The sequence below is a fragment of the Lissotriton helveticus genome, chromosome 6, assembly GCF_964261635.1.
Source record: "Lissotriton helveticus chromosome 6, aLisHel1.1, whole genome shotgun sequence".
Lineage (NCBI taxonomy): Eukaryota > Metazoa > Chordata > Amphibia > Caudata > Salamandridae > Lissotriton > Lissotriton helveticus.
Genome location: NC_136067.1, coordinates 707,483,633 through 707,501,647, shown reverse-complemented (window position 1 = coordinate 707,501,647; position 18,015 = coordinate 707,483,633). Strand labels below are relative to the sequence as shown.

At 45.8% G+C, this 18,015-nt stretch overlaps 1 protein-coding gene across 1 annotated transcript in view; it reads left to right on the top strand.

Moving 5' to 3' along the window:
* GJB7 (gap junction protein beta 7) overlaps window positions 1-18,015 on the top strand; it is an 82,676-nt gene that overhangs the window by 51,195 nt on the left and 13,466 nt on the right. The gene's annotated exons all lie outside the window — the stretch shown is intronic.

Here is an 18,015-nt window from a genome sequence, read left to right as displayed (position 1 = left end):
GTATTTTGTTTTACTGAAGACAACAGTGGCATTGCACTGTGGAGTGTGGGATAGGCGGATCAGACATAGGGGTGATGCAGTGATTGATTGTTTAAAGAGTGTTCTGGTTCTGATGAAGGTTTTATTGATGGTGTTTGTGTAATACTATGATCTGGATGATGTGATGAACTGTGTTCATGTTGTGCAGAGGGACTTCAGCAGTGCAACTTCATCTGGAATTCTTCCATTTTCTTTCCTGCAAATTGGTGGAACATTTATTGTCAGTGAGGTCTTTAGAGTACCAGGGTGCTAAAGGTTACGGCTTGGGCTCTTATGTTTTAGTTAGAGCATGAATGTACACATAGATTTCCCAAAAAGTGTTGACGTTTTTTGGAAGGGTGTTGAAGTCACCCATGTAGTTGGCAAGGTCAGAGACTAATTTAAACCTCAGGTATCCGAGACCATACACCAATACACATGTGCTCCTCCATCAGATTGCCACCCACTGATCTTCACACGTTCAGGAGTCATTACACTTATTCACTTAGTCTACATAGCTCGACTCCAATATCCTTCCCATTCCCCAGATGTGAAGGAATTAGAGAGAGATGAATAATACAACAACAGCCATCTCTATAACAGGAAACCTGAGCGTGAGTAATCTTTATTGTTTAGTTAATTAAAACCATAACACTTTTGCTGCATTTGTCGACTTTTGATTTAAAACAGACATTTAAAATTGATCCATCAACCCAATATATCACAATGTAATAACACACAGTTAAAAAAATCTTCAATTGTCAATGCTTGCTAAAATCCTATAAAATAGTGTATCAAATATGTAAGATCATTGATTCGTTTGGGACGAAACCTGACACTTTCAAAGTTTAATGGACTACCATGTTTGTGTAGCCAGAACTCTTACCATTATATTTGTTGCTTAATCTGGCAGGGTACTGTTCTCTGCTTTCAATTAAGGCTTTTTTTCCTCCGCTTTGGGTTTGATTGTGAATAAGGAAAATCAGAAAAAACGCCTTTGTCAAGTATAGATTTCCTTGTTGCTGCTGCTGCATAGACAATTACTCTAGAATCACTACAAAGCATGGTGATGGGAATCATGCCACCCTACACTAACAGCTACATCCTATGAGCTGTGCTAGCACCTTTTCACCTTTCACACTTGTTTCTTTTGTCAGCCTCCCTGGGATCTACCCAGCTTCCACAACTCAGTAAAAAAGTAGCCTCCTTCTGGCTTTCTCCAGATATTACGTCAGATCATCGCCATCTTTTCTTTGATAAAGTGTGTGTTGGCATCACCTCAGACCAAGGCAAGAAGAGCCAGAGCATAGGAGCTGTCACATCCTTTGAGGTGCTTAGAGAGGTGCATCGAGGATCTCCACTGCTATGTTATATTTGATGAGCGATACCTGTGTCATGGAAGGGGGATTCTACCACCTTCCATGACACCTGCACAGGCAAGGCAGTTCCTAGAACGGGTGCCTAGTGCCAGAGTAGGTCTGACATCAGAGCGGTGATGAAAGGGGTCTGTCCCTCAACCCAAATCTCTGTGCCTCACACTATTCTATTTCAAACATGTATGCCAACTATTGCTGGCCTATAATACTTTCTATAAGGTGATATGTCTCAAATGTAAAGACAACACAGTAACCTTCATTTACTGTAAAGATGTTAAAGTTGTACTTTAATTATATAAAATTCATCAATCTAGATAAAAAGGTATCAGCTTGTTTTCAAAATTTGCATTTGAGTAAACTCTGGTGACCAACACATTCCAAGTCACAGGACACAGTCTTCGTTCCTGGACTTTCCCCTTGTAAACATTGATTTGATATGGGTCGGTCTTGTTAGTAAATTGGAAGCAAAACAAGACTACAACACACAGAATGCATTAAGCTGAAACAAAAGTCCACGACCTGTAGGGAAGTAGCCAATGAGTGGTACACTCCCATAGTAATTCAGTGACTTTGACTGACAGAATGAAGGCAGTGGTGGATTACACACAGGCAGTCTTTTAAGACAATATGCTGGATCATATTGGTTCTCATTTTTGCCATTCAGCTGAAGTCTTGAGTAGTAGCCTTCAAAACTGTCTCCTTCAGGCAAGTCAACAACGCAGCAGCAGACTTTGAATGTACCCAATTTGCATGACGCTGTTTGCAAGTTACTTTGGCTCACGTGAGAGCGCTGGTGTCCTCAATCATACTTCTTTGTTTGAAACTGACTTTCTGGTGCAAGCTGGCTCCAGACATGACGAACTCACTTTCTTGGCACACCTCGTCCTCCCTTCCTGTGCTCGCGAGACAGACTGCTTGCAAGTCTTCCAGAGTTCCCGGCGGTGTTGTCAGCTGCCACATTTTAGGTTTGAGAAGCATTTACCTCGAGGCTAGATTCATCAGGGCACAGCTGAGTTCTAAAAGAACTGCCATATGAAAACACTGCACATCTTTGAACTTAAACTTGTGTTTTCAAGTCTACTCTAGAGAGACGGTTGCCTTAGCAGTTAGGTGGTGTCACCAAATGTGGATGCAGTATGTGGTCCATGCTCTAGGTGTACATTGTGACTGCCTTCTATTACCAAGCGTGTAGGTTTTGTGAAACTGTGAGTATACACACATCTGGACATCATACAGTGGCTGTTTTGAGAGCACCTTAAAAAGTTTTACCCATCACAACGTATGTGCTCCACGAGAGACTTACAATACAAAATTTAAGAATGATCCAAATATCTATTTTAACTTCTGTTACTTTTTCCAACTTTAGCAGATGAAAGTTACAACTCGACAGCCGCCATTTATCCCCACTTTGCTATTCTATGCCCTACTTCAGTTGGAAGAGACTCGTATAATACTTTGTTCCTTTATTTTGATTCCTTGCCATATAGGCTCCATACAAAGTAACATGTTCTCTGCCAGATGAGATGTCTCAGACAATAACAAGGCGAGAGAAAGATGGCGCCTGCCAAATGTTCATTTTCAGCTATTAAATTTGGAAAAACGTGCCAGAAGTTTCATTAGAATCAAATAAAATAACTGGACGAGCCTTAGTTTTTGTAATGTATCATTTAGTGCCATAAATAAATGCTGGCTGGGGGCGTGGCTTGGACGGCAGTTGCTAATGGCTGCCTGATCGAATCGTCGTGCCAGAACGGAGCCAGCGAGTGGATTTTATAAGCGAAGAACGGAGTTTTATGAAACAATAAGTACATCAAATGTGATCGGAACGGAGCAGCTACAGATAGCGACTTACATGAGCACACAGGATGAACCAGGAGGGGAGCACGGCAATATCGGAGGAGAGCGGCGACGGTGTGACTGTGATCCAAGATGGCGACAGGCACCAGCAGTAAACATCTTCGCCAAGCAAGAAGGCACCGTGCAACATAACCGCGGCTATCGGAGCGGAGAGGGGAAAAGCATGAGCGCGAACTGAAGCAGATACCGCAATTGCCTTACCGGCCCAGCCCCACCGCCCTAACCCGACCCCAAGGCATCACAGCAACACGAGTCAGGCAGGCGGGGGAGGGGCGAGGCGACAGTGGAACGGGGGCCAGGAGCATCCCAGCGCTATCGCGCACACAGAACCGTCGGATAGCCTGTTTCCCCCTACACAGAGATCACACCCAAGACAGCCGGGGGCGAAATGCACGGGCGATACCACCTCACCCCCAACTACGGCACTACCCCCGGGACACGGCCGCACCCTGCCAAGCACTAGTTAAGTGATTCTGAAAAACGTAAAAAGCGAAGCGAACACCAACCTAGTCAGCGTGCCCCCTTGAGGTGGAGGGCAACCACACAGGAGATGGCGCTCTTGGGGCCCCAAATCTGCCCCCACAACTGATAACGGCAAACTAATGGTGGCGAGCAAGATGGTGCCCGCAATCAGCAGCCCACAGCGAGTACCAGCCCAGAGATCCGGATAAACCCAGAAAATCCCAGTAAGCCCAGCACTGACCGGGGCTCATGACCACCAGTCTGGTCCGCCGAGCCATCGCCCAGCACCCGACGCATCCCCGTCGTGCCTCGCTGGCATACTCAAAGCCGGAGGGGTGGGGGTTACCCACACGGAAAGCTGCTTGGGAGAGACGACACGCACAAAGGCCATAAAGGGTCGCAAGTCGCGCACAGCCTCTCAAAAATCGGATCGAACCTCCGCCGCTGAACTCCTGGAAAAAAAACAAGACGGGCCTGTGGGGGACGGAAAGAAGACGTAGCAAACGAGCGCAAAGGCTGAAGTAGGGGCAACCACGAGAGCAAGAACCGGCACACAACACCAAGAGGCACCCCAGGGTGGCCCACAACTGGAGCGAAGAGTGCCTATCAAGGCCTCTAAACGAAGAGGCAGACAACAACTACAGACAGGATACCTACCTGTAACGGGAGGGGCAAGAGCTACGAAGAGGGTCCCCAGAGGATAAGAAGAAGAACAGAAACAGAACCGCAGCCCTCCCTCAAACCAATCCTAAAGCGCGGGGGGGGGCGAAGAGTCAACTAGCCTCGAGGAAATAAAGACCACAAACCCGGGCTGAACAGGGATAAAGGTACTGAGAACATTAGTCACAGATGGCGACAACACAGCTAGAAACATGGCAGACACGGAATCCAGACAACAGGCGCAGCTACAGAAAAAGGGTAAAGGTGAACCACAGATATCGGATTCACCAATCAAGCAGAAGCCGGACATAAACACCACACTTGACACTATCCTAAAGAAACTGCCCGAGGTGCACGACCTAGCGAAGTCTACGAAACTCACCACTGAATCTATACAACTGGAATTACCTGCGGTCAGGGCTGACCTGAACACAGTAAACACCAGGCTCGCAGTGGCGGAACAACGCATCAGTGAGACAGAGGACATAACTCAGTGCACAAAAAGAGAGCTGAAAGAGTTGAACACAAAAACAGATTCCCTGCAAAGACAAACGGCTGAGATGGAAGACAAGAGCCGCAGGGGGAACATTCGAATACTGGGAATACTGGGAATCCCTGAAGGGGCCGGGGAAGAGGCTGGTTCATGCACCAGATTCCTGGAAGACCTCATCCCGAAGATCACAAACCTAAAATTCGACCGCCAATTCGAACTGGATAAGGTGTTCAGAGTCCCTGCATCGAGACAACTCACAACAAAGTTTACCAGACCCATCATCTGCAGGCCACTGAGATCTCAACATGCGGAGGAGATCTTCAACTATGCCAGAAAGAACCACCAAATCACCTGGAAAGAACAAAAAATCATACTGACACAAGACTACTCAAAGACAACAGTAGACATCAAGAAAGGATTTCTCGCTCAACGCCAAATGCTCAAGAATAGAGATATCCAATTCACCTTTGTCGCTCCTGCCAAATTTAAAATAACCGACAGGGGCAAAAGTCACTTCTTCACTGATCCACAAGAGCTACACCAATACCTAAAAGGCCCTCCTACCCTAGAGGTGGACGTGACTTCGCATGGCACGGCCAAAAGAGGTCCATCTCCTGATCTCAGCAGTGAGTAAGGACATAATGAAAGCGACCCAAACAGCCACAAGTCATGCAGCCTAAAGATACCTCATGATGCAACAGCCAAAGTAATCAAAGCATCCGGATCTACCTCAAAGAAGGAAGAGTGAGCCGTACTACCTCAAAGAAACATTGACACTGACATTGAACAACCTCTGCCCAACCTAACAATCAAGTACATCAAGCGCTCCACCTGAAGCACACCAAGGTGGGAGAGGAAGTCAAGCAACTACCGCCCGATAAGTCGGCAGAACAAAACGCACAGAGTATCCTTTACCTAGTACTAGTACTAAAATAGACTCTTATGCAAATGTTTACAACCGTGGCTGCCATCCTCAATACGTGAGGCGGGCAGTCACCCGCTGCTATGCAACGCCTTAACATTACAATCAATGTACAAAACTATTGTTTTGAAATCACCTATTGCAAGGACTTGCAGCAGACTTAGCTCCGGGAGGCGCAATGGCGATCCTGCCATCGCACCTTCCAGAATCTAGATGTTGGGGGTGGGGGGAGGGAGTGGGAGGGAGCAGGGGGGAAATAGGGGGGAATGGGGGGAGGGGGAGGCTAGAGACAGGGGAGGAATGGTAGGACTCTTCTTTAACCTTACCTTTACATCTTCTTGGCTTTACTTATTCAATCTAAACTACCTCAGGAACAAGGCAGTGGCACTGTGCGATAGGTCCTTGAGGGTCGGGCACAGAGAGCAGCCTTTCTACCACCTAGACAATGGCTAGCAACAACTCTGTCACGCTAGTGACAGACCTAAAAATAACCTTACTAAACGTTAAGGGCCTAAACCACCCCATTAAGCGCAGGAAAGTAGTTGAATACCTAGCCAAGTTAAAGAGTGACATAGTCCTATTACAGGAAAGAAAGCTAGATGAAGAGAGCTACAAACTAGTTAGGGCAAAGTGGATAGCTCAATCGGTGTGCTCCCCGGGGACCCGAAAGAGAGGAGCCGTCATGATGCTCATCTCCAAAAACTCTAAACTCTCGATACACTCACACTCGCACGACAGTGAAGGCAGACTACTCATAACCAGCATTTCAAGAGGGAGCGACCAGCTCCATGTGGCAAACCTGTATGGCCCCAACTCAGATGATCTCCCCTTCTGGAAAGAAGTAGCAGATTCCCTAGCCAAAATTCCACAAAACGAACTGCTGATAGTAGCAGGAGACATTAACATGCCTTTAGACCCACTGTTAGACAGACAATCCCATTGCCAATACCACCCTAACAGCTCCCACGTTGCCCTCCTTAGCATGTGCGCGAAATTCAACCTCAAAGACGCATGGCGACTACTGCACCCAACCACGAGGGACTACACCTTCTATTCAAACCCACACAAGTCACACACAATAATAGACTACATGCTAATATCAGGGACTCACACGCACATGATAGAAGAGGCACTAATAGAACCAGGGCTAGTCTCAGACCACTCAGCAGTCAGCCTGAAATTGGCTGGGAACCACAACAAAGTAAGGACCCATAGATGGAGGTTCAGAAGTAGCACCATCACAGACCCTGTCCACAGAAAAGAGATTATAGACACCCTATCCGACTACATGACCAATAACGATAATGGCAAGGTCAACGTAGACACATTATTGGACGCTCTGAAAGCCACAATCAGGGGAAAGCTAATTGACATATCGGCCAGACTACATAAGAAGGCGAATTTAAGACTAACTAAACTGGAGGCAGAAATCAAAAAATTAGAACTCGAATTCATAAGACAATCGAGATGACTCGACCCTTCACAGACTAACGACCACAAAATACGAATACAACCGAATCATTAGCGAAAGGGCTTGCCTCTGGTTCAACAGATGTAAAGCACTAAACCTATTTGAAGCCAATATAGCAGGGAAACTCCTGGCATTATACCTGAAATATAAAAAAATCAGAGGGCAATCACAGCGATCACCGACACGAACAGCAAAACATACACCAAACACAAGGATATCCTCAGACTCTTTAGGCAATTTTATTCAGACCTTTACAGAAATGGCAAGCAGCTAGATAAAGATGCATGCCAAAAGTACCTAGAAAGGATAGGCTTACCGAAACTAGACAGTACGGACAGCACGAAACTGGGTGCAGACATCAATACTACAGAGAAATAAATGGCAGTCAGGTCCCTAAAAAAGAACAAAGCCCCTGGCCAGACAGATACACGGCAGACTTTTACAAATCCTTCCTACCGCAACTCACACCACTCATGAAAAGAGTCTTCAATCATGCAGCTCACACAGGGAGAATACCAGCAACAATGACAGGAGCTACCATAACAGTAATACCCAAAGAGGACAAGGACCAGCAACTACCGAAGAACTGTAGACTGCAAAATCTACGCAACGATCCTAGCAGCAAGATTAAACAAGATACTGCCCAAATTGATAAGCAACACTCAGGTAGGCTTCATGAAAGGCAGAATGGCCAGTGACAACACACGCCTCCTATGCCCTGTCTTAGAACAAGCCTCAAAGAGCCCTCTCCAGGCCGTTGCCATAGCACTAGACGTGGAGAAAGCCTTCGATAAAGTTTCTTGGGCTTTCCTGGAGCAATGCATGGAAAACTATCACCTAGGAGATGGATACATAAACATGACAATGGCCCTGTATCAGACACCAACTGCATGCATCGCAATAAACGGGGGCCTTTCGGAACCACTGACCCTTTAACAAGGCACGAGACAGGGCAGCCCACTGTCGCTCTCTCTCTTCCTCTTAGACCTAGAGCCCCTAATCCAAGATATTAAAATAAACGAGAAAATAAGGGGGATATGCACCGGCCAGACTACTGTAAAAGTAGCAGCCTACGCACGCGATATACTAATAATGACAGAGCAGCGAAAGACGTCGATAGAAGCCCTCATGACCACAATCAACGAATACGCTTCTTTCTGAGGATACAAACTTAACAATGATAAGTCAGAATGCAAACCGTTAAACATCCACTGCAATAAAGAGGTGCTGGGTACAGCAAGAATGAAGTGGCAGCGGGGCCCCATCAAATACCTGGGTATTTATTTTAGTATGGACCTGTTCACCACCCTTCGACACAATGAGAAGCTCTTACTAGACAAAATCAGAAAGCAACTTGAAGCATGGTCTCCCAAATTCCTGGTGGGGGCGAATCGAAACCATAAAAATTATGATCACCCCCCTGGTAAACTACCTCACATGCATGCTCCCAATATTCCTTTCAGACGAGTTCCATCAAAAACTAGATAAAATGTGTTCCAGATTTCTGTGGCGTGACAAAAAGGCTAGAATAAGCCTGAAGAAACTAAGAAAACCTAGGAACCGGGAGGGGGTTTTGGGGGTAAATCTAGCAGACTTCAAAACATTTCAACTGGCATTCCTAGCCAAGCAGGGCACACACTGGATAGAGCAAGCGACAGACTACGCACCAGTCTGGCTAGAGTTAGAAAGAGCAATACTAAAAAATCTCAACCCACTTGCCCTTCTCACTGCCAACACACACCCCCTCGCGGGCAATCCAATAATGAAAAACACTAAGATAGCACTGCTAAAACTAGACAAAAAATTGGAGGTGAGCATTAAGGGCTCTAAGGCCGAATCCCTATGGGCGAATAGTGCTATAAAATACAAAGGCAAAAAAACTCTACTTCGGCAATTGGATAGAGAAGGGCATCACACACCCATATCAGTTGGAAGCGAACTTCACACCACTAACTTTCGCCAACCTAAAAACATCCCACCAACTCGAAGACTCAGACTTATACAGGTTCCTACAGATCATGACAGCCTTGACAAAATCCAAAATATCAAACTCAAAGCCTTCAATATTCCAGTATGTAGCAAATATTATTAGACTAGGACATCAGGTCTCAAGCATATATAAAACCCTCACCGCGCAAAAATCCAACATCAACGAAAAAAATATTGGAACGCCCACATACAACCACCACTGGACGGCTGGGAGTGGAACACTCTATGGTCATCAGCCACACAGACTAAGATCACCTCAGCACTGGTGCAGACCAAACTATGGCTCTTACACAAAACATTCTGGACCCCAGAACGACAACACAAACTAGGACTCAGGGACAACCACACATGCTGGAACTGCAACGCTGCCAAGGGTGACCTGGAACACCTGATCTTCCTGTGCCCGACTCTCAAGGGGTTTTGGGTGAGGGTTTTTGACTTTATAGACAAGGTGTTCAAATGTAGAATTAGAAGGGACTACCCATCAATCATCACAGCCTTTATCCGAACCGACCTCCCCACAGAGGGAGAAAGAGAACTCCTGGACCTTCTCCTAATCGCTGCAGCCAAGCTTGTTCTCTCAAACTGGAAAGACACCTCTAAAGTATCTTACAGCGGATGGCTCACCTGGATCACCTATCTAAGGGGAGCCGACTCCCTAGCAATAAGATACTCACCCTGGAAAACCACCTCCAGAGATCAATGGAAATCATTGGACAAGTTCCTGTTAACTTTTGACCCGCCCTAAGGTACGAACAATCTGAATTAGCTGTTAACCAGCAGAAGGGTACTCCACTGCCACAACACTACCTTGATGTTACCTGACCTAAGCTATAAATTCTCTCTCTCTTTACTTATTTACATCTATCTCTTTCTTTCCTCCTTCATTACTCCTACTAGCAGCAAAAGGGGGCCAGCCGAAAAACTTGCCATGTACTACTTACCTTGTATCCTCACAGGCAGGTTTCCCAAATGAAGTAAACCCTGTTCACTGTATGCATATGTATAAATACCATAAATATATATATTTTTTTTTAAATAAAAAAATGCTGGCTGGGTGAAACGTACCCCTTTAATGTCCCTGATAGACACTGGTCAGCCTGCTGAAGCCTTCCTATACCCATGGGTTTTCCCGAGACTAAAAATGGCACCTCGATTGTCAAATGTTCCTGGGGAACCTGCAGTTCAGACCACACCAGTGTGCCATTTATTGGTAACTGTGAAATTCCGGACAGAGCAGGAATGCGCCGTACTTAACATTGTGCAATGCATTCCTGACTATTCGCAGCGCTGGCGCACAATGTGCTGCTGCCTAGCACCAACACAGGCCCTCTGCAGCATAGTGCAAGAGGGCCTGCATTGTTTTTGTTTTTTTCTTTTAAAACTTGTTTTTTATTGAAAACCGCATCCACTGCATCAGGTACCAGGGACATGCATATACAATTAAGGATCTCATAAGCAATATACAATCTGCGATGCCCACCTGTCCCATCTTCTCCACAGACAGTCGAGTGCCTGCGTTATCACGATTGTATTTGTGCAGGAATGGACACCTTCCTGCGCAAATACAGTCCCCTGATGCATTTACTTCTAAGTGTGCTGCATTCTGCAGCACCCATTGAAAGAAGAAAAAAGGAGGAGAAATACACATATTTCTCATCGTTATACCTCACCTGTGGAGATGTAGCAGTTTTGGCGCATTTCCAGGTCTAGCAGTAATGGTAAACCTGGGAATATGTTAAAATCCATGGGTTTTGCGTGGGATCACCCATGCGGTATCCATGGAACGCCACCCTGGGGCATAGTAAAGCAGCACAGCAATTTGTCCTGCGCTGCGTTACTCTGGATTTAATCAAGCCGCTTAGATCCATGCAAGGGGCCATGCATGGCTTGATAAATGCTATCTTAAGGACTGCATTGCTTTTGCACCCTACTGCATGATGCAAGAGTGACACAACCCTTTCATGAATATACCCTTCTAACTTCGTAAATATGGAGCATTTCTGCTCTCTCCCAGTCACACAGCACAGTGCAACAAGTCGTCTTGCTGCGTTGCATTACATTTTGTTAATGTAGCCCTTTGTTTGGGTCCTGTTCAGTTGCGCTTCTCATTGTGCTTGGCTGATGATTACGGTGCCTGCCTGTTATTCCAAATGCCAGTTTACCGCTAATCATTCGAAGGTGCATCTAAATATTTTATGATGGTGATCAATATGCCGAGTGGCCTAGCTGCCAAGTTTCCCAGGTTCATGTGTGACTATTTAGTCCACTCCCGTTCTCTGGCAAAGTGGTGTATGCCTATGTTGCAAACCCCAGGCAGCGATGCTAGTGCTCCATGCTCACACTCATTGTGTAATTACTAGCAAACTGCGTGAAACACAGCCAATCACCACAAGGCAGTTTCCTACAGTCACGTGGTGATTAGCTGTGGAATGGATTAGAGGGCTGCAATGTAAAACAGGTGCAGGAGCCAGACAAGGAGCACCGCAGTAGCACATGACTCAGGTAGGGAAAACAAAAGAAAATGCCCTGAAAGGGATATATGTGTCAGAATGTGTTTGAGTGTGTCTGCCTGCATGTGTGTGAATGTCCGGCTGCATGTGCAGGTGTGTGTGAGAGAGAGTATGTTTGGCTCCAGGTGTTGCTCTTCCTGGCAGTCACTTGACTCTGGAATCTTGACCTACCCATATGTCTGGTAGCTGTCTGGAATACAAAGACCATCTCTGGCATGATGGGTTCCATCACTAGCATAGCACTGCTCATTTCTGACATATTGCTGCCATCCTTGCATCCTTGGCATGACAGAGCTGACATAATGCTGGCCCAGGTACCATAGTGTAAACAAGGGTATGCAGTTCCTGAAGGGAAGGGACAGAGGGCTGGGAAGAGAAGTCTAGCTGTGACGGACAGACGCGGGTAGGTCCTGCGCCCTTCAGAACTCCAATACAAGTTCTTTCCTCACACTGTTGCGAGCACCCTTGACGTCACCACAAGGGACAAGTAGCCACCCCTGCTAGGTTTCTGGCCAGAAGGTACACTTACTTTCACCTCTTCACTTTCACCTTCCACACCTAGACCCACACCATCCCCACTAGAGTAGATGAGGATCGTTTGGTCCTGATGAATTGCCAAGATCCTACGGACAAGAAAATACATTATTTACCACCTTCACATCACACACATAATCCTGAGCTCAAGAGGGTATAATTTCCTCTGTTTAGCTACAACTCTTTCGTCACCTATTTTTATTCAGAGCATAGCAACCTGGCTAATAAATATAATCTGTGGGATTCCATTAGCTATTTTTAACTCAAACACACACCTTCCCATTTCTAATCTTTACACATATGCTCCAATACTACTTTTTTAACTTCACATCGGCAAACAAGAGAAGTTCTCCAGCAAAGAGCCCCCTTGTGGGGCCGTTGGGCATTGCAGCACCGGCCCAATGTAGAGATGCCCGATGATAAAGAATGACACCCCTCGGGGTGTGTGAGGGCCCTTGCTCATCATTGGAGCTATTCCACCTCGACCTTCCCTCTTCCCTGGTCAACACCTGGTATCTCATCAAAACTGGAGCATAGTATTCTTACTCCACCTGGTGCACTGCTTGATTGATGGCTTTTAACAAAAATACCACGCGCTTATCCATTTTTAACGATTATTTATTCCTTTTAGTTTACTCCAAAATTATTTCATTCTTTTCATTTCACAATTCCCATGTAAGATGTGTATGTTTTCAAATGCTTCTAATGCAACACATATGCCTATCCAGGCCTTTTATTCTGTGGCATGGCGGAATACATAGTTTATCCATAGCAGTTGCTCATGTTTACCCAATGCCTTTCGGGCTTAAGCCCTTCTTCAGGGTTTCACTACAAAATTAAATTAAAAAGTTGTTGTTGGAAAGGGCCCTGACTAGAAGCAATGGTCCCTATTTGGACATTGGTACCTACCTCTACCAACTAGAGACCCCCAGATCTAACACATCAGAGTTAGTATTATGCTCATTACATTTTGTGAAATATTCTAACATGTCATGCAAACTTTCCAATGAACAGCGTTATCCCTCGGAAACACGTGTTTAAACAAATCAAAAATATGCCCAAAACATTCCCCTAAAGAACACCTGGTATCTACCAACAACAAACTCCCCTCCTTTCAGGAACTGCATACCCCTGTTTACAAGACTGCACACAGGGCATGTATGCTGGACCTACCAAGCCCTGGTATACTATAGTGTCATTCTTACCATATTGTGGGCATGACTGGGACCACATCTGGCATAATGGTGACAATTTCTATCTGATTGCAGACATCATTAGTATGCTGGTGCCCACCCGTGGCATAATATGGAACCTTGCATATTTGTCATCTTTGTTGGATATTCTTAGCATACTGAGGACATTGTTGGCATAATATCAATTGATGCATGAACAAAGCTGGCCATGGCGAAATAGTGGGCATTCTTGGCCACTTGTGACAAAAGTGCAATGCTGACTCTCCTTGGCACAAAAGTGCAGTGCTTACTCTCCGTGGCATATTGTGTGCATTATTGTGTTCATCCTTGATACAAATGAGCTCTTCTATGCCATAATGGTGGCCCTGGCATAAAATGCCCATCCTAGATATATTGTCACTATTCTTCAAAAATAGGCATAATAGTGATCCTCTTACCACTAGCACATAAAATCTAACCATAATGACCTCATAAAGAGCTGGTCAGTGTGCCACGGGAGCTGTTCACTGTGGATGTAAGGTGTGCCGTTACACATGTCAAAGGTGCTGCTCACCGTGCCAAGGTGTTGCTCAATGTGCCAGGGTGCCACGCTATGTGCCCAAATGCTTCTCATTATATCCCTTGTGCTTTATACTATGCAAGGGGTGCTACCAATTATTCCTGGGGTTCTGTATATTGATCTCCTTTCTTGCCTCATAAGACTCTTTCCTTGATGCCCCTCGCCCTTATGTCTTGACAGGCTTGTGATCCCCACTTGTACCAAACTCCCAGACCACAGAGGGGCCAAGAGGTTAGTGAAGCACAGTTGTGGGCAAAGAAGGAAGATATTCCTATTTCCTGTGCTCCTGCAGTGCTCTAGCTGCAGCCTCCTCTTTCTGTTGTATCATGGGAACAATGATGGAAGCCATAATTTCTGATGTTTGGTTCACTCCTCTACATGTAGACTCCTAAATGGCACCACTGTCATTATTTACTGTGTCAAAGAATGTGTGCCAGGACTGGACTGAGAAGAGACGCGTGGCCTGGCTTGATGTCCCTCGAGCGGTTCTGCACAATCTACATGAATTCACCAACATGCCCGAGTAGCAGTAGTGATATTACCTACTCTGTGGTCCACTGATGGCATCACAGGTTTAACCTCCTGTTGCACTCTTATCCCTTCAACAGCCTTCTTTTTTGCTTTTCAAGGACTGAAATTATGGAAAGGAAACAATATCCTATCCTTTTAACCCTCTTTTCTACATTTTCCTTCCTATGCCACCCCAGGGGGTAGTTAAGGCAGTAAAAGGAATACTAAGTGGAAAGCCAGGGCATTCCTCTAATAGCATACCTTTAATTGAGGGCCATGGCCTCCGCTCTGTGAACATGAGCTGCACCGAAGGGCTCGTGAGGACCAGCATTTGTTTACAAGTTTAATCAAAGGAGGAGCCAAGAAAGGAACACAAACACCTTCAATGAGGAAGCCCTAAGCCAGAAGTTGAAATTGCCAAGCCCATAAGGAGAGAAGCCCAAAGCCTCTCATACAGCCTGGCCTATACAAGGACCAGCAGGTTGAGTTAATGGCCAGGCCAGCCCAGCCATGATGTGTGCCCGACAGTTTAATGCAGGGTTAAGCAAACAAAAAAAAGGGATTGGTACAGCAAAGCACACACATATATATATATATAAGGTATCTGACATCACAGAATCGGTAGACAACTCCGCTGTAAGGCGAGAACCTTATGGGACACACAGGTGACACTAGAGAGAGCATTGTATACACGTTTGTGATCCCTGGTGAGCCACTAAATGACACCCCTGGTGTATATTTCTGCTGGTGAGCCCCTAAATGACACCTCTGGTGTATATGTCTGCTGGTGATCCCCTAAATGACACCACCGGTGTATATTTCTGCTGGTAAACCCCTAAATGACACCCCTGGTGTATATTTCTGCTGGTGAGCCCCTAAATGACACCTCTGGTGTATATGTCTGCTGGTGATCCCCTAAATGACACCACCGGTGTATATTTCTGCTGGTAAACCCCTAAATGACACCCTAGTGTATATTTCTGCTGCTGAGGCCCTAAATGACACCCCTGGTGTATATTTTCCCAGATGAGCCCCTAAATTAAATCCCTAGTGTATATTTCCGCTGGTGACCCCCTAAATGACACCCCTGGTGTATATTTTCCAAGATGAGCCCCTAAATGACACCCCTGGTGTATATTTCTGCTGGTAAACCCCTAAATGACACCCTAGTGTATATGTCTGCTGGTGAGCCCCTAAATGACACCCCTGGTGTATATTTCTGCTGGTGAGCCCCTTAATGACACCTCTGGTGTATATGTCTGCTGGTGATCCCCTAAATGACACCACCGGTGTATATTTCTGCTGGTAAACCCCTAAATGACACCCTAGTGTATATTTCTGCTGGTAAGCCCATAAATGACACCTCTGGTGTATATTTCTGCTGGTAAACCCCTAAATGACACCCTAGTGTATATTTCTGCTGGTAAATCCCTAAATGACACCCTAGTGTATATTTCTGCTGGTGAGCCCCTAAATGATACCCCTGGTGTATATTTCTGCTGGTGAGCCCCTAAATGACACCACTGGTGTATATTTTCCCAGATGAGCCCCTAAATGACACCCCTGGTGTATATTTCTGCTGGTGAGCCCCTAAATGACACCCCTGGTGTATATTTCTGCTGGTGACCCCCTAAATGACACCCCTGGTGTTTATTTCTGCTGGAAAGCCCCTAAATGACACCCCTGGTGTATATTTCTGCTGGTAAACCCCTAAATGACACCCTAGTGTATATGTCTGCTGGTGAGCCCCTAAATGACACCCCTGGTGTATATTTCTGCTGGTAAACCCCTAAATGACACCCTAGTGTATATGTCTGCTGGTGAGCCCCTAAATGACACCCCTGGTGTATATTTTCCCAGGTAAGCCCCTAAATGACACCCCTGGTGTATATTTTCCCAGGTGAGCCCCTAAATGACACCCCTGGTGTATATTTCTGCTGGTGAGCCCCTAAATGACACCTCTGGTGTATATGTCTGCTGGTGATCCCCTAAATGACACCACCGGTGTATATTTCTGCTGGTAAACCCCTAAATGACACCCTAGTGTATATTTCTGCTGGTGAGGCCCTAAATGACACCCCTGGTGTATATTTTCCCAGATTAGCCCCTAAATTAAACCCCTAGTGTATATTTCTGCTGGTGACCCCCTAAATGACACCCCTGGTGTATATTTTCCAAGATGAACCCCTAAATGACACCCCTGGTGTATATTTCTGCTGGTGAGCCCCTAAATGACACCCCTGGTGTATATTTCTGCTGGTGATCCCCTAAATGACACCTCTGGTGTATATGTCTGCTGGTGATCCCCTAAATGACACCACCGGTGTATATTTCTGCTGGTAAACCCCTAAATGACACCCTAGTGTATATTTCTGCTGGTGAGGCCCTAAATGACACCCCTGGTGTATATTTTCCCAGATTAGCCCCTAAATTAAACCCCTAGTGTATATTTCTGCTGGTGACCCCCTAAATGACACCCCTGGTGTATATTTTACCAGATGAGCCCCTAAATGACACCCCTGGTGTATATTTCTGCTGGTAAGCCCCTAAATGACACCCCTGGTGTTTATTTCTGCTGGTAAACCCCTAAATGACACCCTAGTGTATATGTCTGCTGGTGAGCCCCTAAATGACACCCCTGGTGTATATTTCTGCTGGTGAGCCCCTAAATGACACCCCTGGTGTATATTTTCCCAGGTAAGCCCCTAAATGACACCCCTGGTGTATATTTTCCCAGGTAAGCCCCTAAATGACACCCCTGGTGTATATTTTCCCAGGTGAGCCCCTAAATGACACCGCTGGTGTATATTTCTGCTGGTAAGCTCCTAAATGACACCTCTGGTGTATATTTCTGCTGGTGATCCCCTAAATGACACCCTAGTGTATATTTCTGCTGGTAAACCCCTAAATGACACCCTAGTGAATATTTCTGCTGGTGAGCCCCTATATGACACCCCTGGTGTATATTTCTGCTGGTGAGCCCCAAAATGACGCCCCTGGTTTATATTTCTGCTCTAAATGACACCCCTGGTGTATATTTCTGCTGGTAAGCTCCTAAATGACACCTCTGGTGTATATTTCTGCTGGTAAACCCCTAAATGACACCCTAGTGAATATTTCTGCTGGTGAGCCCCTATATGACACCCCATGGTGTATATTTCTGCTGGTGAGCCCCTAAATGACACCCCTGGTTTATATTTCTGCTCTAAATGACACCCCTGGTGTATATTTCTGCTGGTGAGCCCCTAAATGACACCCCTGGTGTATATTTCTGCTGGTGAGACCCTAAATGACACCCTGGTGTATATTTCTGCTGGCAAGCCCCTAAATAACACCCTTGGTGTAAGTTTCTCTGTAAGCCCCAAACGACCCACCCGATGCATATTTTCCTTAGCTAGGGATATTATGAGCTACATTTTAAATGAAATGAATCATTTGAAATGTACATCTAAAGACAT